The sequence below is a fragment of the Elaeis guineensis genome, chromosome 16, assembly GCF_000442705.2.
Source record: "Elaeis guineensis isolate ETL-2024a chromosome 16, EG11, whole genome shotgun sequence".
Taxonomy (NCBI): Eukaryota; Viridiplantae; Streptophyta; class Magnoliopsida; order Arecales; family Arecaceae; genus Elaeis; species Elaeis guineensis.
The window spans coordinates 18,384,329-18,411,640 of NC_026008.2; positions in this window are offsets into that span (position 1 = coordinate 18,384,329).

Sequence of the window (27,312 nt, forward strand, 5' to 3'; positions counted from 1 at the left end):
TCTTCTCCTGATATGCATATTTTTGTGGTTTGATTGTAATCATCAAGGGGTTCCTAGGATTTTGTATTCCGATGGACTAGTTTAATTATTAAATGCATGTTAAAAATTTTAAAATTCATATTCCACTATGTCACTAGAACCCAACAATGATATCAGAGCCACCCTTGATTGATTCAATCAAATTTCATATTATTTTTGTGATATGGATTAGATCTAGTTCAAACTATGTCAAAATCAGATTTTCTTATTGATGTTTACTTGATGTTCTTGATGTATTTTTGTTTGTGATAAGTGTTATCAATTCATGATTGAATCTTAGATATAAAATTTTATGGTCTTTAAACTTTTAAGACAAGTTTAAGATAAGATCCCATGATCTAATTTTCGATGGAATTGAAATCTGATGCATATGATGCGCAGAGCCCTAGAATGCTACATATGGATGTACATTACCACGTCTTAGGATTTTTACATATGATGCATTCACCGAAGATCCAAGTATGGACCACCATGTTATCGAGCACTCACCATTGTGGGTTGACCATTTTGGTTGATGCCCGAGGTATGTGTGGGGCCGAAAATTTTTTGATCATGGAAAGGATGCATCAGACATAGATTAGGACTTTTGTCGATAAATTGGTTTAACTTTAATTTATTATTCTAATATGATTAGAATTAATGATTATAAATTAAATCAAATTCATGGTACTAATTTGATTAGAATTCATATTTAAAATTAGGTAGATCAAATTATCATTTACCTAATTTGATTAGGGTTTGAGTGATGGTTGACCGAATCTATGCTAACCTAATTGGATTAGGGTTAATCTAAGAATTGGTCAACTCAACTCAAATGAATATCAAATGATTGACTTAAAATTAATATTTGGGTCAAGAGTTGAACCCGAATCAAAAACCCTAAGATGGGTCCTATGCCCATAAATTTAAATATTTTTATTGACATGTGTATGAATAATATCACAATAAAAATAATATGAGTAGTTTGTTATTATATTTTATAATTGTTATAAAATGCATGTTGTATGGTTATGGACTATGGAACATCCATATAATGGATGTATGCATGAATGCTTTCCAATTAGTTGATTATATTAATACATCTGCAAGAGTTGCAATAGGGACTAGGTGCTCCTGATGTATTGTATTATCAGCTAAATTTTCTTTTCGATATTCTCAACTGTTGATTAGGGTTTTTACATATTGATGTAAAATTATAGAAAAAAAATTATTTGAGAATAGATAAAAATTATTTCTTTCTATTTTTAAATTAAGATCAAGCATTCATGGTAGACTTCATAGTGATGAAGACTTCACTACCAAGCTTTTGGAGAGTAGAGGCGCATTAAGATTGATCATGAGATGGTTCAATCTATGATGCACCTAGGATTAGACCCATTGATCATCCTGTGGCTCGGATGATTTTTCAAAAGTCAAGAACTATTTGTCTTCCTTTATATATGCTCTTATATGCTGGTAGTTAAAGATTACATTGCATATGATGTATGCATAAGTTTAGGATGTGCTTGAGACCTAAAGTCTCTCATTTAAATTATATTAAGTCATAATGGTGAAGTGTTAAGAACACTACCCATGCCTTCCTTCATACCGATCCTATATTATCTCAAGAATCATAGTAGGCATGTTGTGTTATCCACAAGGCTTGCTGAGGAAACTGATTTAATACTATCTTGGTGCATAATGAAGCTAATTGTATTTAGCTCATACTAGGTTAATAGAGTATGTCAAAAACTGTAGTGAGTTTGTTGTGCTATCCACACGACTTGCTATAGTGATTGGTATGATATTGACTTAGTGATGCTTATGGCATACTCTGATAGTGCTGCCTTGTTGTGCTATCCACAAGGATAGTATTATTCAGGTATAACTATATAGAATTGAAGGGTATGACTTAACTAAAATACTATAGTTTGTTGTGCTATCCACAAGACTATTAAGTATTTTAGAGGTAAAAATTATATTGAGAGTTGTATGAGATGTAATTAGTAAAGAGTTACTTATCCTTGAACTCATAGGAGCTTGTTGTGCTATCCACAAGACTTTTTATGAGGAATTGAGATCTCAACTGTTGCTCCTAGATTGATTTTGATGATTACAAAATAGATTGAAGGGATACAAATAATTTTAAAATGAAAAAGTCCTTATGCTCTTCAAGGGCAAAATTGTAATTTCATTAAAATCCTAATTTGATAGTATCATTTGATAGAACAAATGATTTGTAAACTATTGGTGAAAATTTCATTGTATTTAGACTTATATTTTTGAAGTTATGAAGGTTTGAAGTGCATGAGTCGACTCATGAGTCAACTCATGGCACTGTGAGCTGATTGGCACGCAAAAAATTCCCATGGCACGCTGGATTTTTGACTTGGCACGATCTGTGAGTCGACTCATGAGTCGACCCACAAGGCATGAGTCGACTCATGAGTCGACCTCTGCTGATTTGAGCCGAAAAATCCAGAAATCAGACCTTCTGGTCTGTGCAACAGAAGTCGACTCATGAGTCGACTCCTGATGCATGAGTCGACCCATGAGTAGACCCCTGCGACGGAAAATGTCAGCAACGGCTATTTTTTTGCCCATTTTAATTGTCATTTATGCTTCCTAAAATTGCTCTAACGGCTCTTTATCTACCTAAATTATTTTCTCTTGCTTCTAATGCTACAAAATGCTTTAAATGGTGAAAGAAATTGCAGATTAAATAGAGATCAAACGTGAAATCAAAAAAACGAGAAGAACAGAAGAGAGGATCCGAAATCTGCACGAAAAAGCCTGAGATCAACGAAAAATCCAAAAAGAAAAAGAGAGAGGATCCACAATATACCAGAGAGATTGTGAAAGAGAAAAGCAAGAGCTTTCAAGGAGAGAATCCTTCACGCCTATTGTTTCAACCTTGATCTAGAGATCGTTCAAAGCTTTCAAGAGATCTTCAATCAACAATCAACCTCTTCTCAAGCATTCAAGCGTTCATCCACTTTGAGAAAATCTGAAAAAGGGGTTCATCATTTGAGTAAAGTTTTTATTGTTATATTTGCTCATTTAAGGAGCTGTTATTGTATTAATCTGTGCTCTAAATATTCTTACTCTTTGTGAGTTTTTGTTCTTATTTTTGGAGGATTTCCAAAACAAGGAAAGGTTGATCCGAACCTGAAATCGGAGTGTTTTGGGTTTACTTGTACCCGGGAAACAAGTGATCTAGCTTGGGATAGCTAGTGTCGGAGTTTCTGACGTTTTGTATTCGGGTTGAATACAAAGGATAGTGGATTAAAATTCCCAAGTAGGATCTTGGGGAGTGGATGTAGGTGCAAGGTTAGCACCGAACCACTATAAATCCTTATGTTTGTGGTGTGCTTTATCGCTTTACTTTATATCTTTATTATATTCTTGCATTCCTGCTTTAGGTATTTAATATTGAATTAAAATCTTTGTCTTGTTCATTATAAGAAATTAATTAAGTAATCGGTTGGGCTTAAAATTTTTAGAAACCCAATTCACCCCCCCCCCCCTCTTGGGTTGCATAGCTGGGCAACAAGTGGTATCAGAGCCGGTGCTCTAGCCCTTCTTTGATCTAACAATCAAAGAGCCAAAGATCTATGGCAACCCATGTTGGTACTTCTCTAGCCGAGGGGCAATCAACAAACCGACCTCCACTTTTCAATGGGTCTAATTACACCTATTGGAAAGCTCGGATGAAGATTTTCATACAAGCACTCGACTATGATATGTGGAGTATCATAGTGAATGGTCCTCACACACCCACCAAGATTATAGATGGTGAGGAGTCAACCAAACCCGAGAAAGAATGGGATGAGGTTGACAAGAAATTGGCATAATTAAATGCCAAAGCCATGAATGTTCTTTATTGTGCACTAGATGCAAGTGAATTTAATCGCATTTCTATTTGTGCATCTGCTAAAGAAATATGGGATAGGTTAGAAGTAACCCATGAGGGAACAAATCAAGTAAAAGAGTCTAAGATAAACATGCTTATACATAAATATGAATTGTTCAAAATAGAGCATGATGAGTCCATAATTGCTATGTTTACTCGTTTTACTGATATAATCAATGGTTTAAAGAGTCTTGGCAAATCTTATACTAACAGTGAACTTGTAAGAAAGATTCTCAGGTCACTGCCAAGAACTTGGGAAGCCAAGGTGACTGCCATCCAAGAAGCAAAGGACTTGAACACTCTACCTCTAGAAGAGCTTCTTGGATCCTTGATGACTCATGAACTTAGCATGAAGCAACATCAAGAGGATGAAGTCAAAAAGAAAAGAACCATTGCCCTCAAATCCACAACTTCGCCTGATTATGAAACGGATGACTCTGAAGATGAAGATCAGGATGAAGAGATGGCTCTCATCACCCGAAAATTTAAGAAGTTTCTAAGAAAAAGGAAACAGGAGATGAGAAAGAAATTCACAAAAGGGGATCAAAGCAAAGAAAAGGAGAAAGATCAACCCCCTATATGCTACGAGTGCAAGAAGCCGGGATATTTCAGATCCGAATGTCCACAATTGAAGAAAGGTCCAAAGAAGTTCAAAAAGAAGGCAATGATGGCGACCTGGAGTGCGAGTGATGACTCAAGCTCCGACGAGGAAACCTCAACAGAACAAGCCAACCTGTGCCTGATGGCACACGAAAATGAGATAACTTCTGAATCCACTAGTGAATTTACTTTTGAAGAATTGTATGAAGCATTCTATGATTCAATTGATGAATTAAAGAAACTAGGGAAGAAAAATAAAGAACTGAAATTGAAAAATCAGTCCTTAGTAAAACAAGCTGAAAATCTTTCAATTGAAAAATTTACCTTGATTCAAAAAAATCAAAACTTAAAGGATGAAATGAACAAGCTGAAATCTATAGTAGATAAGTTCACCTTAAGTTCAAACAAACTAAATATGATCCTTGAAAATCAAAAAGCTATATATGATAAGGCTGGACTTGGTTATAAACCCCTGAAGAAACAAAAATTTCTGAAGGATATTTATGTAAATTATTCAAGTAACAAGTCTACAAATATTACTTGTTTTAAATGTGGAAGAATAGGACATAAATCATATACATATCTTATTAACAAATATGCAAACACAAAGAAAATATGGGTTCCAAAAGGAACCATTCTGACTAACCTGAAAGGACCCAAGAAAGCTTGGGTACCTAAGACAGAAACTTGATCTTTGCTTGCAGGTGTGTCTAGCATCCCAAGAAGGAAACAGGAAATGGTATCTTGACAGTGGATGCTCGAGATACATGACTGGTGATGAATCACAATTCATCACGCTTGATGCTAAGGATGGAGGGATGGTCACCTTTGGAGATAATGGCAAAGGAAAGATCATCGGGATAGGTAACATTGGTATCACTCCCTCCAAATACATTGAGAATGTTTTATTAGTTAAAGGTTTAAAGCATAACTTACTTAGCATTAGTCAATTCTGTGATAAAGGGTATAAAGTAAGTTTTGAATCATCTGTTTGCATTGTGACGAGTCCTATTAACGATGGCATTAAATTTATAGGACATAGGCATGGCAATGTTTATATGGTAGACTTGAATGATTTAACTAAATTAGACATGCAATGCCTAGTTTTCTTAAATGCTAAAATAAATGAGACTAGTTGGCTGTGGCATCGTAGACTTGCACATATTAGCATGCATTCTCTTTCAAAATTAATTAAAAAGGATTTAGTTCTCGGTTTGCCAAAACTGAATTTTGAAAAGGATAAAATTTGTGATGCATGCCAATTAGGTAAACAAACTAGAGTATCATTTAAATCCAAAAATACTATTTCAACTTCTAGACCTTTAGAGCTCTTACATATGGATTTATTTGGACCAACTAGAACCACTAGTCTAAGAGGAAAACGATATGGATTTGTAATAATAGATGATTACTCTCGTTTTACTTGGGTTTTCTTTTTAGCTCACAAAAATGAAATTTTTCAAATTTTCACTAAATTTCATCGAAAAGTCACTAATGAAAAAGGGTTTTCAATTCAAAATATTAGAAGTGATCATGGAACAGAATTTGAAAATCATGACTTTGAAAATTTTTGTGATGAAAATGGAATTGGCCATAACTTCTCTGCTCCTAGGATATCCCAACAAAATAGGGTAGTTGAAAGGAAAAATAGAACCTTAGAAGAAATGGCCCGTACCATGCTTTGTGAAAGCAACCTTCCAAGATATTTTTGGGCGGAAGCTATTAACACAGCATGTTATATTTTAAATCATGCTTTAATAAGACAATTTTTAAAGAAAACCCCCTATGAACTTTGAAAAGGAAGAAAACCAAATATTGCATATTTTCATGTCTTTGGTTGCCGATGTTTTGTATTAAATAATGGAAAAGAAAAACTTGATAAATTTGATGCAAAATCAGATGAAGCAATCTTTTTAGGTTACTCCACTAGTAAAGCATTTAGAGTTTTCAACAAAAGAACTTTAGTAGTTGAGGAGTCCATACATGTTGTCTTTGATGAATCTAACGATCTTCCTTCAAGGAAGAATGAGGGTGTTGATGATGCAGATCCACTAATAGAAGGTATGAAGGAGATCACTCTGAAAAATTCAGCAACTCCAGAAGACAAGGATCAAGAAGACAAACAAAATGAGAAAGGTGAAGAAATTCAAGAACAACCTCAAGGTACAAATGACTTACCCAAGGAATGGAGGTATGTTCACAACCACCCTAAGGAGTTAATAATTGGTGATCCTATGCATGGGGTAAAAACACATTCTTCACTTAGAGATGTACTTAATCATTGTGCTTTTGTATCTCAACTTGAACCTAAAACTTTTGAAGAAGCTGAAAATGATCATAACTGGATTAATGCTATGCAAGAAGAACTTAATCAATTTGAAAGAAATAATGTTTGGACCTTAGTGAAAAGATCTAAAGATTATTCAATAATTGGCACAAAATGGGTCTTTAGAAACAAATTAGATGAGCATGGAAATGTAATTAGAAATAAAGCAAGACTGGTTGCTAAGGGATATAATCAAGAAGAAGGAATTGATTTTGATGAAACCTTTGCACCTGTTGCTAGATTAGAAGCTATTAGACTTCTACTTGCATATGCTTGCTTTATGAATTTCAAGTTATTTCAAATGGATGTTAAAAGTGCATTTTTAAATGGATATATCTCTGAAGAAGTATATGTAGAACAACCCCCTGGATTTGAAAATCATGCTTTTCCTAATCATGTCTTTAGATTAAATAAAGCTTTATATGGTCTTAAACAAGCACCTAGAGCATGGTATGAAAGGCTAAGCAAATTTCTACTAAATAATGGTTTTTCAAGAGGCAATGTAGATACAACCCTATTTATTAAAAGAAATCAAAATGATATGCTAATTGTACAAATTTATGTTGATGACATAATTTTTGGGTCTACTAATGAATCCCTTTGTCAAGACTTTGCTAAGCTTATGCAGGGAGAGTTCGAGATGAGCATGATGGGAGAACTCACCTTCTTCCTCGGACTCCAAATCAAACAATCAAAAGAGAGAATCTCCATCACCCAAAGCAAGTACACCAAGGAACTACTCAAAAGATTTGGAATGGAGAACTGCAAACCAATTGGCACACCAATGAGTCCCTCATGTAAGCTTGACAAGGATGATGAAGGTAAAAGCGTAGACTTAAAATACTATAGAGGTATGATTGGCTCATTATTATATCTAACTGCAAGTAGGCCTGATATCATGTTTAGTGTTTGCTTATGTGCTAGATATCAATCTAATCCTAAGGAATCTCATTTGAATGCTGTTAAAAGAATCCTTAGATACTTAAATGGTACACAAACTATAGGGTTATGGTACTCTAAGGACTCACAAATTAATTTGTTAGGATATTCAGATGCTGATTTTGCTGGATGTAAATTAGATAGAAAAAGCACAAGTGGAACTTGCCAATTTCTTGGAGTTAACCTAATCTCATGGTTTAGCAAGAAACAAAATTCGGTGGCACTGTCTACGGCTGAGGCCGAATACATTGTAGCCGGAAGTTGTTGTGCTCAAATCGTGTGGATTAAGCAACAACTCGAAGATTTTGGAATCAAACTTAATGAAACACCAATAAAATGTGATAATACAAGTGCCATAAATCTATCTAAAAATCCAATACAACACTCAAGATCCAAACATATTGAAATAAGACATCATTTTATAAGAGAACATGTTCAAAACAAAAATATAATTCTTGAATATATTTGCATTGAAAATCAATTAGCCGATATCTTTACAAAGGCCCTTAGTGAGGATAGATTCTGTGAAATTAGGAGAAATCTAGGAATTCTAGATCCATTTGCCTAAAATTTCTCAATTTCCAAAGAATTGATTAGAGCTCAATTTTAAACATCTATCCTGGTTCCAAAAACTCAAATTTATCATTCTAAAAACTTATCATTGAGCAAAATTCGTTCTCCCAAAATTTCGAATTTTTTTGGAATTTATTTGTATTTTTCCTGAATTTCTGAACTTCATGAGTCGACCCCCATGAGTCGACTCAATGGCAAACTTGTAAATCCCACAAACTTCCCACGGGCTCATTGTTTTTTAAACGGGAACCCTGTTTGTGAGATGACTCATCTTCTCATCGTCTTCCTTCCGAAAGCCATCCTTCCAACTCTTTTTTGCTCCAAATCCAAGGATTTATCTCGAGGCAATTCTCCCTCCTACTCTCCACCAAAAATTGCCTCCTTGGAAAAGAGATTTCTCGTGCTTTCTCGCATTGCTTGGCGCGGTTGGAACGTGCCCTAGCACTTCACCGAACTTCCAAAATCCACTTCTTTTCTCCACTAAAATTCTTCTTTACTCTCTTGTGATCCCTCCTCCTCTCAATTCAAGTCTTCTTGTCTGCTACTTTATTGGATATGGCTCCAAAGATGAAACTTCTCCAAAGAAGGAAATCAATCCGTGAGCCTGAGGAAATTGTCCGAAAGAAAAGGCATGCTCAGTCTTCCAGTGCTCTCACTCTACCTGCTCAAGGTCCCTCTCAATCCTCCATAAGCCCCAGTGTAAATCCTCTTTCTGATAGAAAAGTAGAAACCGGGAAAAATATAGATTTTCGGTTCTTTGAGAAAGAGGGCTTTACTTTTGCAAGTAAGATCAAAAACCAAGGATGGGAACTCTACTGCTCCCTTAAGGAAGTCACCTATGTTGATCTAGTTAGAGAGTTCTACCAGAACCTAAATTATGGAAGTGGGTCAGTGACTTCATCTGTAAAGGGAATTGATATCTGCCTGGATTCTAGGATATTGGGAGAAATACTTCAGTTGCCTAGTGAAGGATACTCATATATGGAACTCCCAATTAAAGAAGAAGGGATCAGAATTATCTTAGGAGAAGCTTTTTCAGGAAGTTTAAACAAATTGGAAGCAAAGCTATTATCCATTGAGATGAGGGTCCTGCATCAGATTGTAACAAAACTCTTCTTTCCTAGGAGTGGTAGGCATGATCTACTATCTGGCAGAGATGTATGTGTCATGTTTCATATCATCACTCAGACCCTCCTAAACCTCCCTGCACTTATGATAGAGGCCATGAGAGAAACTTTGAACAGATCCAAGGCACACTTGCCTTATGGTATGGCCCTTACTAGAGTATTTAGGAGGTTTGGAGTTAGCTGTGAGGGGGAGACACCTACCAAGCTCTCACATGTGGACACTTTCAACCAACACAGCCTGCACCGAATGGGAATTACAAAGACTGATGGTGGTTGGATCAAAGGATCTGAGGAGAGAGTTGAGGAAAGAGCTGAAGACAGAACTGAAGGCAGAGTAGAAGAAGAAGGTCCATCTTCTCCTGTACATGACTTCAGGGCAGCTTCACCAGATACCCAGTTCATTCCTGATACTGAGGCTGGCCCTTCAGAGTTTACTAGGATGCCCACACCAGTGTATCAGCCAGAGAGCAGAGCACCTCATTCAGAGTTCAGACTGGCTGACGATCAGATCGAGCATATTTCACAGCGTGTGGCTTCTTTGCTGTCTAGTCAGTGGGGTAGTACTTTTTTTGCACCTGGTGCCACTTCTTCTGATCAGACCATTACTCCCCATATCTTCACTGTGTTTCAGATGATTTCAGATCAGTCCGTCAAGATACGGCAGCTTGAGGACACAGTCTGGAGACTTACTGGCAGAGTTCTTGACTTGCAGGGGCAAGTCCTTGCATTGGCCCATCCCAAGCCACAGGAGTCTACCATTGAGGTCACAGACCTCACTGCAGAGGCTGGCAGGCTCAGAGGAGCTCTAGAAGGTGGATATGAATTGCTAAGGAAAGAGATCCGAGGATCGAGTGAGCATGCTACCACCCAGTTCACTGCTCTACTTCAATCTGTTTCCAGAGCACTGAACGTACTTGATTCCATCAGACTCACCCTTTCCGTTCAGTCCTTAGCATCTCAGCGTTCTCAGCCACCCAGTTCATCTCGCTCTCCTGCTCGTGGCAGAGGCAGACGGGGTAGAGGACGCACTTCTGATCCATCATCTCCTCACCCTATATCTGATGACTCTGATCATTGACTTATCTTGATCTTTACTAGATCCTAGGTGTTAGTGTCTTGTTCTAGGATCTATACCTTGGGGCCATGTATTGACAATTAGCTGGTTGAATTTTATTTTTAAACTATGTATTGAAACAATTATGTTTTTAATGGAATCATCTTTTACTTATATTTCTACCTTTTTGTAATGATATCAATCATATTGTGGTTATATATTTTCTTCTTGTTGAAATATTATCTTCTCTTTGTTGTTGTTTGCTGTTGATAATTGCTATATTAAGGGGGAGCAAACATCCTGCAAAACTCTAAAGGGGAAGAAATTAAAGAATGTTTCAGAAAAAGAAAGAGTTAACTATATTTGATGATGTCAAAAAGGGGGAGAAATTAAACAAAAACAAAAATTAAAATTAAACAAAAATAAAAAAAGCAAAACCCTAAATTATGAAAAAAAGGGGGAGAAATTAAACAAAAACAAGAATTGAAAGATTAAACCAAACTTGAGAAATTAAACAAAAATTGGAAGATTAAAAAAAAATTATTGGGAAACAAATATTGGAGAAATTAAACAAAACTTTGAAAAATTTGGTATCGAAATTTGGTATCAGACAGAAATTAAACAAAAAGCCATACATCAAAAGCAAAATCATAAGTACAATGCAAATAAGTTTTTTTTTATGCTCTGATATATTTCAAAATTCAAACTTGCTCTGATATATCTTTTGAAATTTATCTTGATACATCTTAAGAAATTTGACTTACTCTGATACACCCTAAAATTTCTTTTAACTTGCTCTGATACATGATAAAATTTGATCTGATACAGTGTGAAAGTTTCTCTGATATATTATAATATTTGCTCTGGTACAGTGTTAAATTTTCTCTGATATATTATAACATTTACTCTGATACATTATAAAATTTTTTCTGATAACATTGTAAAAATTATTTTTCTTGCTCTGATACATTGCAAAATTTATTTATCTTCTCTTGCTCTGATATATCTTAAACTCAAAATGATCTAATATCCTTTTCAAATCTTTAAGAAAATGGACAAACTATTTTTGCATTTATATTACATGCCAAAAGAATCATACTCTTTTCAAGCATATACACCTATAATGGATTCTTTTGAAATTAATGCATTAACATAAATATTTTTGTTCAAATATTTTGTCATCATCAAAAAGGGGGAGATTGTTGCTCCTAGATTGATTTTGATGATTACAAAGCAGATTGAAGGGATACAAATAATTTTAAAATAAAAAAGTCCTTATGCTCTTCAAGGGCAAAATTGTAATTTCACTAAAATCCTGATTTGATAGTATCATTTGATAGAACAAATGATTTGTAAACTATTGATGAAAATTTCATTGTATTTGGACTTATATTTTTGAAGTTATGAAGGTTTGAAGTGCATGAGTCGACTCATGAGTCAACTCATGGCACTGTGAGCTGATTGGCACGCAAAAAATTCCCATGGCACGCTGGATTTTTGACTTGGCACGACCTGTGAGTCGACTCATGAGTCGACCCACAAGGCATGAGTCGACTCATAAGTCGACCTCTGCTGATTTGAGCCGAAAAATCCAGAAATCAGACCTTCTGGTCTGTGCAACAGAAGTCGACTCATGAGTCGACTCCTGATGCATGAGTCGACCCATGAGTCGACCCCTACGACGGAAAATGTCAGCAACGGCTATTTTTTTGCCCGTTTTAATTGCCATTTATGCTTCCTAAAATTGCTCTAACGGCTCTTTATCTACCTAAATTATTTTCTCTTGCTTCTAATGCTACAAAATGCTTTAAATGGTGAAAAAAATTGCAGATTAAATAGAGATCAAACGTGAAATCAAAAAAATGAGAAGAACAGAAGAGAGGATCCGAAATCTGCACGAAAAAGCCTGAGATCAACGAAAAATCCAAAAAGAAAAAGAGAGAGGATCCACAATATACCAGAGAGATTGTGAAAGAGAAAAGCAAGAGCTTTCAAGGAGAGAATCCTTCACGCCTATTGTTTCAACCTTGATCTAGAGATCGTTCAAAGCTTTCAAGAGATCTTCAATCAATAATCAACCTCTTCTCAAGCATTCAAGCGTTCATCCACTTTGAGAAAATCCGAAAAAGGGGTTCATCATTTGAGTAAAGTTTTTATTGTTATATTTGCTCATTTAAGGAGCTGTTATTGTATTAATCTGTGCTCTAAATATTCTTACTCTTTGTGAGTTTTTGTTCTTGTTTTTGGAGGATTTCTAAAACAAAGAAAAGTTGATCCGAACCTGAAATCGGAGTGTTTTGGGTTTAATTGTACCTGGGAAACAAGTGATCTAGCTTGGGATAGCTAGTGTCGGAGTTTCCGACGTTTTGTATTCGGGTTGAATACAAAGGATAGTGGATTGAAATTCCCAAGTAGGATCTTGGGGAGTGGATGTAGGTGCAAGGTTAGCACCGAACCACTATAAATCCTTGTGTTTGTGGTGTGCTTTATCGCTTTACTTTATATCTTTATTATATTCTTGCATTCCTGCTTTAGGTATTTAATATTGAATTAAAATCTTTGTCTTGTTCATTATAAGAAATTAATTAAGTAATCGGTTGGGCTTAAAATTTTTAGAAACCCAATTCACCCCCCCCCCCTCTTGGGTTGCATAGCTGGGCAACATCAACCCACTAAGAAATTTCATGATAAGTTTCTCATTTTCATTCTTGAGGGCTATGAAATTCGTTAAAATAGTGAGAGACACAATTAGATAAAATTCTCGTCTAACTTGTGCATGTCATAATGAGTAGTTCTCTTTTATGTTCTAATATACAAATTTACATCTTTACTATCACTGCATTGAATATTTTTAAATTTGATCGAACATCATAGAATGGTTGAGAAATCTAAGAATAATTCTCATTTAGGAGAAAGTATCCTATTCTCCTAATTCTGATTTAATCAGAGTTGATATTGCATAGAAGGAAAAAACTACATATGAGATATCACGGGAATGACAGTATGACTATCAAAGTATATCATGATTAACTTAATCATACAATTAAGTTATAATTATGGAAAGTGAGTTAATCTAGGATTAGATCCTGCTAACTCTCCTAAGTTCCTTCTTTAGTATCACTTAGGGGAAGAAGGTGAAGAATGTCTTCACTATTGATATCTAATATCATTACAGCAATGATGAGTACTAAATTGCAAGAGTTGTCTTGCAAATGTGAAGCAATAGTAGGATGCAAAAGTTGCATCTGCTAATAGTTTATATATGATACAAGCTATTTATCATTGAGTATTTCAACTTCAGAATTTTAAGTATGTGATACCTAATATAGGTTTCACTTATGCAAAGTGTTGCTAGACCGATAAAGCAGAAGTAAGGTCACTATTTGCCTTTTGACACTAATGAATAGTCTATTGATGCTAAGACTGTAGGAACCTACTTATTTAAAAACTAGTATACCATTGTTTATCAGAAACATTATTTCAATCCCTATGATTATTGTAACATAGATTTGAAATTAATATTAAGAGTAAAAGTTACTATTCTTCTGATAAATTTTATGGCTATGGTCTTATATTTCTGTCACTCAATGATATTGTTCTTCATTTTGATGAGAACAAGAAATGAATATATGATGGTCACATATCTTGAGCATTGTCAACTTGACTATTTTTGTGAGCCAAAAATAAATAAGTAATGCAAAGAAGAGTTCTTTGTTGTATGATTATGAATATTATAGAACTTGTAAATCTTGTCTCATGGATAAAATAACCAAGATGCTATTTATTGGATATGAAAAAATGTAAGCAAGGTATTAGATTTTGAACATATGGATGTTCAAAGGCTAACAATATCTCGACCTAGAGATGGACACTTCATATGTAATATGATTTATTCTCTAAAATACTTCACAAATATTATTGTCTCATTCTGGGAAATGTCCTAGAAATTGCTATAAATATTTTGAATTAGATGTTATAAAAATCTGTTACGAGCACTCCATACGAGATATGAAAAAAGCAAAAGAGAGGTTGCCCAACTTATATGAAAAGAGTTGATGTATATAAGTTTGTGCTAGAATAATTTTTTTATTAGTATATAGGTGATCCTAAAGAGTAGTATGTGATACTATTTCTACCATCCTACTAGACAAAAGATGTTTTGTCAAGTAGGTTTGCCACATTTTAGGAAAAAAAAATTTTTTGAGAAGGGGACAGTGGGAGGATAATTGAACTTAAGAAGTTCAACACCTATGAACTTCCTAACCTATGGAGTGTCCACAAGTTAATCCTCGACCAGATGTATCCATTGATGAGGCACAATCACGACACACACCTCCTCACCGAAGGTCAATCTAAGTGTGTAATATACCACTTAAATATGGGACTATCATTGAGAATGACAATACAGCATACATTATTGAGAATGATGTTTTTTTTGACCTATTCGAAGATTGTCATGAGTAGAGACTCTGACAGTTAGCCTAAAACCTTAATATCCGAAATGAATTCCCTATACGTCAACCAAATTTGGACTATGGTTGAAGCACCTATGGGTATGACCCAACAGATTGCTATCAGGGATATCAATCCAGATTTTTGCTATTGCCATACTTCATCTCGAGAAGTTATCTCTAGTGGGAGGGCAAATGCATTGATGAATTCAGGTAGATATTGAGGAGCAGGTACTTTTATTTTTGATGAGACAGTCAAAATATTTGACTTTATCAAATATAGATAAACCATGTGTGTGCAAGAAGACAAGTGAAAGTCTCACTAACTTCTTAGTTATGTATGTGTGTGACATATAGCATATTGAGAAGGTAGTCTCGATATTGTACTTGGTCAATGACATGCTTATCACAAACATTTTCATGAAAAAGACTTGGGTTAAGCATCCAATATACTTAGCATCTATAGGGATAGATGTAAGTGGATGCTAGGCTTATCCCAATCTAGGTATATGGAATTTATGTTGAAAGAGTTCAACATGAATGGGTGTAAAAGAGTTTACTTGCCTATATATACAATAGACCAAGCCTGATGTGAATTATGTCTTGTACATAATCATTGATTTCAGGCTGATCCATGATTGGATCTTTTAAAAACTATGAAAAGCATTCTCAAAATACTTGAGAAGTACTAGAGGAGTAGTGACTTGGAAAAATTTCAAACAGCAAACTGTGTTTGACTTAATTAAATTCTGTCAGTAAAGATTGCTTAGGAAAGTTGCCTAATGAAGGGTTCATCACTAAGTTGGATGTCATCTCATCGGGTACCCACACACATCCTAGGCACTTTCACCTCATTCATGATATGATCATCAAATGAGTTAATATTAAGAACATCATAATGGATCAATTCACTAAGCCTTTCACAGCAACAGTATAATCGCAATCCTAATTGCATGGGCATCAGGTATAGGGGCGATTGGCTTTAGTGCAAGTGGGAGATTGAAAGAATAGTGCCCTACAAGCCAATCACATGAGGATGCGAAGGGACTTTTCTTTATTTTCTTCTTATACATTTGCATGACATTAGTTATTTTTAATTATGAGATATTATGTTTTATTATTTGCTACATCATATTTTTATGATTATGATAAACTTCATAGATTAGAGTAATGATTTTAGGGCCATGATAAGATCATGCCAGTGAGACTTAAAATCTTGATAGCCCCAATCTAAAATATTTTCAGTCGTTGGATCATCGAGTTGGAGATCGATGATTCTGGTAAGACTGGTACATCCTATGTATGCTTGATGGAGAGAGTGGTTGATCTCACAATCATTTGTGTGGTGATACTAATATAAGGATGTAGGTGCTCATTAGAGAATGAGTTCACTGAACTGACCCATCGAAAGAATATCTAATGGAGCCTTACAGCATGTCAACAGATGGTTCTTCAGTGGGAGTGGTGCATGTGATCTTTTGATCTGAGATCACCATGGTTCCTTGTATACATGAACTCTTACTTTGATTTATTCCCTAGCACACTACTTTGACATGTGTATGGAATATTTTGGGAATGGTGAAGTGTGCATGGAGATTGTGAGTGGTTAATAAAGAATCGATCACTCCTCGTAGGAGGAGAGAACATCTCATAGGATGGTGACTCTAAGAGTCTCTGGTCAGAGCAAAGATGAACAGTAAAAATAATTTCTACTGGTTCATCAACTGAGTCATAATCATCAGATCGAGATACATATGGTTAGATATTTGGGTTTGACATATTTTTATACCCATGATCTTTCCGAGATGTCATGTGATCGAAGGATTGAATTGCAAAGTAACTCACCACGGAAGGATAATTTTGGTATTTTCATCAAATTTCAAATCTTTCGGGTAGTCATGACAAATTACTAAACATCAATCTTGACTTGTGAACTCATCAAAATTAAAAGAGTTAAATTCAAGAATCAATTAGGAAGAGTCCTAATTGTTTGGAACTCTTGAGCTGACCTAATCCAATTGGATTAGGGTTATATTGAGAGTCTTGATCTACTGCTGACTAGATTTGGAATCTAATGGATCACACAAAATAAAAATTTGATTTTAATCTAATTTATTTGAATTTATTATAAATTCAATGGGTTAAGTAAATTGCTAGCACATGAATTAACCCAAGTTTCCAATTATGTTCAGTGCAAAGGTGTTTGTGCTAACTTAAACTTGTTGCCTTGACCTAATATGATTGGGTTTGAACTATCTATTTATTAGTTGATTTATTTGATTTATATGGAAGAGTTCTATATGAATAAACCTCCTCCACACCAAAACCACACGGTAGAATTAAATTGGCATCATTTATTTGGGCGTTTAAGAGAGGAGTCCTTCTCTTGCACTCCTCTTAATTTCCTTACAAGGTTCCACACATTTTCCTTAATTCCTCATGACATATGATGGTGCTTGGGATATGGGGCATGGAAGAGAAGGAAGAGTTCTTCTCTTGGAAGGAATTTGAATGCCAAATAATTAATGGGACATTGTATTTTTGCGTTGATATGGAAGAGTCCATAATATCATGGACTCTTGGTATTTCACGCATTCTCCATCTCCCACGCACCATATGATGGTGTATTATTTTTTTCTGACAGAGGAAGAGTCCTTTTGCAGATGAAATACCTCCTTTTCTATGCCACACACCTTGGGATTCTACACTAAAATTTATTGGAGGCGTGTAAGAATTAAGGGATGCCAAGAGTTGGCATCCCATGGTGTCGTCCCTTATTTCTTATAAATAGAGGGTGCTTCAATGTACTATTTTTGGCTATGGATGGGCATGAGAATGAGAGAAAAAAGTGAAAAAAATTTAGAAAAAAGATAAGAAAAAGAGGGAGAGAAAATAGAAAGGAAGGGAAGAGAAAAAAGAAAAGTATGAGATACTTGTCCTAAAAATTAGATTGTTCATGTGTTGAACATAAAATCTGATTTGTGTGTAGTGAGATATTTTGGAAAAAAAATTCTAAAAAGATTCTAGTGGAGGTCATGAAGGCGAACAAGTGGTGGTGCAACTCATTCTTGCGAAGGACAATCGGCAGTGCACTTAGGAAGAAGGCTGCAGCACCATGATGAATTGGGAAGGGCCCTGATCACTCCTGTGTGGATCACCGTTGGAGGGCTTCTACTTTGGAGTCTCATGGAGATATCAAGATTATCAATTTGTGGTCTTCATGATGGTATATGACTTCTAATTTTCTCCTGATATGCATATTTTTGTGGTTTGATTGTAATCATTAAGGGGTTCCTAGGATTTTGTGTTCCAGTGGACTAGTTTAATTGTTAAATTTTGTTTTCAATTATTGAATGCATGTTAAAAATTTTAAAATTTATATTCTGCTGCATCACCAGAACCCAACACCATATTTGTTTGGCATGGATTTTGTAAGAAGGTGGCGACAACACATGTTAGAGTCCAACGTTTCTTGGACTCTTCAAACCCAACCTCCTTTCATGCCAAAATAAAAGGGACTTCTTAACTTTTTGTGCATGTAAGAGACATTTGAAAGTGCTCTCCATGGTGAGGAGGTTGGGGCATAACTTCATGGCATGAAAAAGAGGAGAGCCTTCTCCTCTTTGGGTGAGCGAAACATAGAAATCTGAGGGTTGGTTCCTAAAGGTTTGAGAAGAGAGAAAAAGAAGAGAGAAGAGCATCTCCTCTCCATACTTCTTTCTCATCCTCATCTCCTCCAGATATCTTTTTTCAATCTTTGAAAAGGTTTGAAAGATTTGAAGAAAGGATCCAGATCAGCCAACAAGATGGTCTTCGCACAAGCTAGCACTCTCGAGGAGATCGATTAGATAGAAGCTTCGAGTGGATTATCTGTGGAGGTCGGACCGTGTGTGGCTGTGAGCAACTAGCAAGGACCCTCTTTACCATATCTCTCAGTAGTGGTGATCATCGATCCATACTCAGATATCGAGTTCTGAACTCAGATTAGTAGATTTGATCTACTGTTCACATGTGTGCATGCAGATTTTATCTTCTGATTTTTTTAGATTTTATATGCCACATATCATATCATAGATCCTAGAGTAGGTTGATTTATTAATCTGATCATATGCATGTTACATTAATGTGATAAATTTAGTTTCTTTTTGCTATGATTTATTTTAAAAAATTTTAAAATACATACATGAAATTGTCTATATTTTTCAATAGAAGTCTAATAGAGCCGATTCGAACAATGGGATAGAAGGCAGTATTTTTGATACGCTGTGGATTAGGCATGCTAAAGCTGGCTCGAACCCTGATAGAGCCAGCTCGATGGCACGGACAGAAGACTTTTGGGATTTTCTTTTGAGCTAAAATTGGGTTTAATTTTAGTGACTTAAGATCTTGGTTTGGGAGGTCATAGGGAGCTAATCCAAGGATTAGATTAGGAGTTTAGTCTAATAGGTGTGCAAGGCAAGATAAGGGTGTACATGGGCTTGAAAATTGCATCAAATTAGATTAGCTGGGGAGTTTTTGGTTTGGATCATATTGACCATGTATATATACAATTTTGTATATTATTTTGATAAAATGGAATCAGAATAGAAGCTTTGTCTCCCTAATTGCTTTCTTTTTTGTTAGATGTATGTTTTAGAAGCCAATATGATTGATATATTGTAATAAATCTAAGATACAATTTTATACTTAATATATTAATATGATCAATAAAAGGGCAAGTTCCTTTTCATTTAAGTGTGATGTGTCTTTGAATCGTCCATGGAATTAGTTTCGATACATATTCTCAAGGTATTAAGAATTAGAGACATGTATTTAATTCTTAAATACTCTCGATCATAGGATCATCATGAGGATGATGATAGATCTAGATAGACTGATGAATAAATTATTTCTTTCGAGATAGATGAGTCTCTAGTCTATTGTGTAGAGACACAGGACGATGAGTGTGGGTAGTTGTTAGAGAACAACTAGTACTGAGCATTGATATGAGAGATCACTTTGATTTTTATTCGATCATCAGTGACTATCTTGATGTTGTAGTTGTGTGACTGGTCCTTTGACTTGAGATGGTACTGCTACTTGTAGTGAGATTGCTGGAGTTTGACTAACACATAAATATGGATCTCAATGAGCCCTTGTAGTGGATGTTGGTAATAGTTGGTCTACTATAGGGATAGGGTGTGCATCAAGATAGGATCCATCGATCTTGATAGAGAGAAATAGTTCTACAAAATTTAAGAGGCTAAGTCTAAGAGTCTGTGGCCACAGCAGTGTGATTGATAGAAAATAGTTTTCATAGAAGTCACAACTGAACTTGAGCTAATCGAATCTATCATATGATTGATGCTGAGTTTTGACGATTTATCCATGACCTACCATGAAGTCGGAACTGACAATAGAGGGACTGAATCACACGTTAACTACACTTAGAGTTTTATTTCAATTCTACTGGGTTACCACTATATACTGCTAGGTGTCACTGGTGAATTTTAAGAGCTCACTAGGATTGTTCTGGATCGACAATTCTTGCTGAGTTAGAGTAGAATTATTCCGACCCATTGAAAAGAGATTCAATAATACTTTGATAGAGATCATTGTATGTCTCACTACCAGATAGAATCAAACTTATGAAGTCACACAATAAAAAAATTAGGCCTGAAATAAGCAATTGAGCTTATGAAGTGTCAATTGGATTTAGAGAAACCCATTGGGTTCATGGTAACCTTGCTAGCACATGGTTGGACCCATTTCTCTTTTCATTGGGATTATTTATTTGATAAGATAATTCTAACTTAATTATCTGCTAATAACCTACATGAATAAAATTTATGAGACTCTAATTATTGGGTGTCTAAAGTTATGGATCATATAAATTAAGGGTGCAAGTCTCTAATTAATTTTCTTGATAGTTATTCTTGGACACCACCTTGATTTGATCATGTTGGATGTGTCCATTGATTAAAGAGCCTTTAGTTCTCCTATAGGGCGTTCTTTGGGTGTATTTTGGGGTGTCTAATTATGGGTGCAAGGGCTCTAATTGTTGGCTCCTAAAGAGTCTCCTAAAGTAAGTTGGATAACTTAAGTTAATAGAAAACCCAATGCAAGTAGGACTTATATTATGAGATTGAATTAGGATTCAATCCTTGTGCCAACTAAAAGAGACCTCTCCTAAGGTCCCTAGAGCATTCAAACCAGCAGCCTCCACGCCCATAGAAGGTCTCCACACCCTCTCTTCCTCCCCTTTTCTCTGCTCTCTTAGGCATTCTACACACCCCTTCTCTTTGGACGTGCGTCCCAAGGTGTTCCATGTCCAAGACTGTTGGGTGCTTCTTTCTTACTAGTTTCTAACATCTGGTAGTAGTACATAATAAGGAGAAACTCTAGAGAAGAGGAGAAGAAGAAGATCAAAGAAAAAGATCAAGTGTTGATCGCGATCCAGGCTTCGTTTGAATTTTTAGAGAAGAAAATTCAAATTAAAAAAGATTGTTCCAAGCTGATCCTAAGTGGATACTCATAGAGGCCAGACACTTATGTGGCTAAATGAGAGCATCTTCTCTTTCAGATCCAGATTTGAAGAAAAAGATTGCGAAACAGGTATGTGATTTGATCACAATCTGAATTTCAGCATATATCAATTTCAGCATATGAGATAGATCCATGTGATTTTATATTTTTATGCATGCATAATTTAGATTAAAAATATTTTAATCTTGTTCTTTACTATAGTATTTAGAAAATAAAGTTTTGTAATACATATGCATGCACCAAACCTCAAATTCCAACAGTGGTACTAGACCATGGGTTTTCATATGCTGAATTTTGATATACATATTTTTGAAAAAGTTTCAAAATTAATTTTTTTTCTTTGATACATGAGATGTAAAGATGGATCTTTAAATCTAAAATTTAATTTTAAATTTAATTTTAAAATATATAGTTGATATGTAATTACATGTATAGATCTGAATTTTGATCTAGAAAGAGTTCTAGATCATGTTCATGTGATACATAGATGCATGCATAAAATCTGAAATTTTTATATGATTTAAATTTTGATCCATATATATGTTATATGTGTATATATTTAGATTACAAATTTATTTTTAATCTGATCCATGATTAGTATATGAGATATATGATATCATGCTTAGATCTGAAATTTTGTTTAGATTTGATTTTACATGCATATATATGATATATGTTTGTGTGTTAAAATCTAAAAATTATTTTCATATTTTAAAATTTATTTTTATGCAAAGAATTAAGATCTAAAATATAATTTTAAAATTTAAAATTTGTATTTATGCATGAGGATTTTGATCATGGAAAAACCATTAATTAGGTCATGTAATAAGATTGTATTTAAGATTTTTTATTTGAGTCATATGGGTCTAATTCGATTAAGTAATTAGTCAAATTGAGTCAAGTGTTGATCAAAGTCAGATCAATTAAGTTAATGATCATACAATTATTGTTGATCAAATCAATTAAATCCCATATGTAGAATCGATTAACCTAATGACCTAATTTGTCTCGTTGGTTTGAGCCCGATTCGCTTGAACTAACCAATTCTGATCAATCGACCTATTGGTGTCTATGGTAAGTTAATGAGATATGGTTATTTAATTAATTTTGTCAATTGATCTGATCAATTTATTAATATCTAAGGAAGGCAACAGGGGACCCCCACCGATCTCCACTTATCTGGCCAATTTGAAAGATTGGGTCTTGAATTAGGTTGCTTAGCGATTTGGTTTAACCCATACCAATTAGATTGATCATATGATGACTGATTAGATGAGATCTAAATCTAAATCTTCTCATAAATATTAAATCTATAGGTCTTCCATCATTATAGATGTGCGGGTGTGCTACTGGCGTTGATTACTCTCGGTTGGTTAGCATTGATTACTCTCAGCTGGTTATAGTAGTTCAGTTACATCAAAAACACGCAACCACTCTATTAGCGAAGGTTGCTCCAAGATAAGGATGGGGTTGGGTCCAATAATTGTTAGGTGAGAGATTCAATGACGGCCTTGCACCTGCTTGTGAACGGTGGGTCAGACTTAACTAAGAAGTATGAGTAATAACTGTTAGGTGAGCCCACATGACTTAGAGACCAAATTGCTACAACATGCTTAGAGAAGTATCTGGACAAAGAGTTACCTACGCATCGGTGTGCATGTTATCAATAACTGTTAGGTGAGGTGCATGTCATCGGTGGAACCGTAGGACCCACTAGGAATCCTTTGTCGCATTAGGGTTTTTATTTTCTTTTCAAAGAGTGGAGGGATCCGATAAATTAGTGGGAGTCACTGTTTACATCTTAAAGTTTCTAGAAGTAAATTAAATATTAAGTACAAAAATCTAACTTGAACCTCTACTCTCGCAGTTAAACCATCATGTCAGCCTCAAACCCTCTAGCCCGCATCCTTGAAACCAATCATTTGACCAATAATAATTTCAAAGACTAGCTCAAAAATCTCAGGATTGTCCTGTCCTCAGAAAAGTTAAATTATGTTCTCAGCCAAGATCTCGTAGTGCTACCAAACTGTCCTACTGTTGAGTAAAGAGTTGCTTTTGAAAAGTGGATGAATGAAGACAGTCGGATCAAGTGCTATGTGCTGGCATCCATGTCAAAAGAGTTGCAAAGCTAGTATGAGCATATGCCGACTGTCAGGGTCATGATCACTCACCTACAAGAGTTGTATGGTGAGCAGAGTCATACTGCGCACTTCGAAGTATCCAAGAGGCTCTTCAATCTGAAGATGCATGAGGGACAGTCTGTCTATGAGCACTGTATGATAGTGATCAAAGATATTGAGGAGCTTGGGAAGCTTGGACTAGATATGCAAAAGGAATTGTAGATGGATCTGATCTTTGAATCCCTTACCAGTTCATATAGTCAATTCATTATGAATTTTTATATGAACAAACTTGACTGCACTATTTTCGAACTCATCAACATGTTGGTCACCATGAAGGGTACCTTGAAGAGTTCAAGGGGCACTATTCTCACTGTGGAGTGGACTTCTACTTCCAAAAGAAAGTCTACTGGAAAGAAGAAGGATAAATCTGTGAAGAAGCAGAAGAAAGAGAGCAAGCCAAAGAAGGATGGTCCAAAGGCGGCAGAGGCAAAGGGAAAGTATTTTCACTATCATGTTGAAGGCCACTGAAGGAGACACTATCCTAAATACCTGGAGAGCCTAAAGATAAAAAAAGATGATAAGCCTTCTGAAGATATGATCATAATTGAATCTAACCTTACAGTTTCTTCTACTTCTAGTTGGGTATTAGACTCTAGCTCGAGTGCTCATATATGTACCTCAATGTAGGGTCTGATAAAAAGTAAGAGGTTGAGGGAAGGTGATATGATCCTTCAGGTCGGCAATGGAGCAAAAGTTACTGCAGAGGTCGTTGGCACTTATTTATGAAATAAATTGGTTGCATGAGATCTTTTCATTGACAGTCTTTATCACTTGTATGTTGATGTGAATGTGAATCTAAATGAGCAAATAGTGAGTGTTGTAGGTCAAAAGAGACCCAGAGACAAAATTAATCAGTAGTACTTGTGGCACCATAAACTAGGCCATATTGGAGAGGACAAGATAAACAAACTGAAAAAGGATGGGATTTTTGGCTCTTTTAATCTAGAGTGGTATCTCGCTTGCGAATCTTATCTTCAAAAAAAAATGATCAAGTTACCCTTTGTAGGACATGGAGAAAAGGCCACAGAGCTACTTGCCCTGGTACACACCGACGTGTGTGGGCCATTTGATATGCAGACTTAGGGTGGTTATACCTACTTCATTATCTTTACCGATGATCTGTCTAAGTACGGATATATGTATCTTATGAAATATAAGTCTGAAGTCTTTAAAAAATTCAAAAAATTCAGGCATGAAGTAGAAAAGCAGACAGATAAATCCATTAAAATTCTTCGATCTGATCGAGGAGGTGAATACCTTAGTCAAAAATTTTTAAAATATCTTAAAGACAATGGCATAGTCTTTCAATAGACGCTTCTTGGAACACCTCAGCTCAATGGGGTATCTTAAAGGAGGAGCAGGACCCTATTGGATATGGTCCGATCCATGATGAGCTTCACTAATCTACCTTTTTTTCTTTGGAGACATGCCTTGTTAAATGCCATTCACTTGTTGAATAGGGTTCCATCAAAGTTCGTTCCGACCACACTATATGTGATATGATTCAGTAAGAAGTCGAGTCTGGATTATCTTAAGACTTGGAGATGTCTGGCCTATGTCAAGAGACAGATGACGGATAAGTTAGAGGATAGATCTATTATAGCTCGCTTTATAGGGTATCCAAAAGAATCCATGGGATACTACTTCTACTTTTCACAAGATCATAATGTGATTGTGAGTCAAAACACCGTATTTCTAAAAAAGTAGTTTATCTAGGATGGCGGCAATAGAAGATTAGTGGAGCTCGAAGAGAAAGTCTCTGAAGAGTCAAGAGCTATAGATCCTCAGGAACCCATAATCTATGAGCCAGTAGTTGATGTTTCTCTACCACCTCATAGATCTAGCAGGATCTCCCAACCTCTTGAAAGGTACATGGGTATATTTATGAAAGAAGTTAAGAAAATATTCCTTAATGGGAGATAATGGTCATAGTGATGATCCTACCATCTTTGATGAGGTGATGTCTGACATCGATTTTGAAAAATGATTAGATATGATGAAGTCAGAAATTGACTCAATACACTCGAACCAAGTCTGGACCTTAGTGGATCCACCTGAAGATATTGTATCCGTTGGATATAAATGGATCTACAAAAGGAAAATAGATGCCGATGATAAGATAAAGACCTATAAAGCTAGGCTTGTGGCTAAAGGTTATAGTCAGCGTGAGGGCATTGACTATCAGAAAACTTTCTCATCCATAGCTATATTGAAATCCATCCATACTCTGCTTGTTGTTGCAGCCGACTATAATTATAAAATTTGATAGATGGATGTGAAAACTACCTACCTGAATGAATATCTTAAGGAAGATATCTATATGGAGCAGCCTATGGGTTTCAAGTCCGGTGATGATGATCACAGAGTCTGCAAGCTGCAAAGGTCCATATATGGATTAAAGCAAGCTTCTCGGAGTTGGAACCATCATTTTGAAGAGGTAATCAAATCATTTGATTTCATAAAAAATGAAGAGAAATTTTGTATATGCAAGAGGGTTAGTGGGAGTGCGATCACGTTCCTCGTATTGTACGTGGATAATATTCTCCTCATTGGGAATGATATTCCCATGCTGACCACGATCAAAAGATAGTTGTCCAAGAAATTCTCTATGAAAGACCTAGGGGAAGCATCCTATATTCTCAAAATAAAGGTCTATAAGGATAGACCTAAATGGATACTTGGCCTGTCACAAAAGCTATACGTAGAGAAAGTGTTGAAGAGGTTCAGCATGAAAAACTCCAAGAGAGGTCTCTTACCTCTTAGGCATGGAATTAATCTTTCCAAGATAATGTGTCCAACTACATCTGAGGAGGTGCAGCGTATGAGTAGGATTCTTTACGCCTTGGTCATAGGGAGCCTCATGTATGCCATGCTATGTACTCGACCTGATATTATCCTTGCTGTGAGTGTCACGAGCAGGTATCAGTCGAATCTAGACGAGCAGCACTGGATAGCTGTGAAGAACATCCTTAAGTACTTAAGAAGGACTAAAGATATGTTCTTGATCTTTAGAGGTGATTCTGAGTTACGAGTCGAGGGGTATATTAATTCAGACTTCATCTCTGATCCTGATGATAGAAAATATATATCAGGGTACATGTTTGTTTGTAATGGTGATGCAGTTAGCTGAAAGAGTTTCAAGCAAACCATCATAATGGATTCGACCACGGAGGTTGAATATGTCATTATTTGGATGCTACAAAGGAAGGCTTCTGATTCAAGAAGTTCATTACAGAACTTGAGGTTATGACATCAGATGCCATACCACTATACTGCGACAACAATGGAGCCATAGCACTTGCTAAAGAGCCAATGTATCATGAAAAATCTAAGCACATCGAGCGGTGGTTTTATATCATACGCGACTACCTCGAAAAGAAATATATCAAGGTACAAAGAATAGACTCTACGGATAATATGGCAGATCCACTAACTAAGCAGTTGAGCCAACCAAATATAAAAGTCCACCTTGAGAAGATAGGACTTAGATTAGTGGCCAATTAGCTTCAGTCCAAGTGAGAGATTGTTAGATGTATGTCCTAGAAGTCAATATGGCTGACACATTGTAATAAATCTAGGACATAATTTTGTACTTAATATATT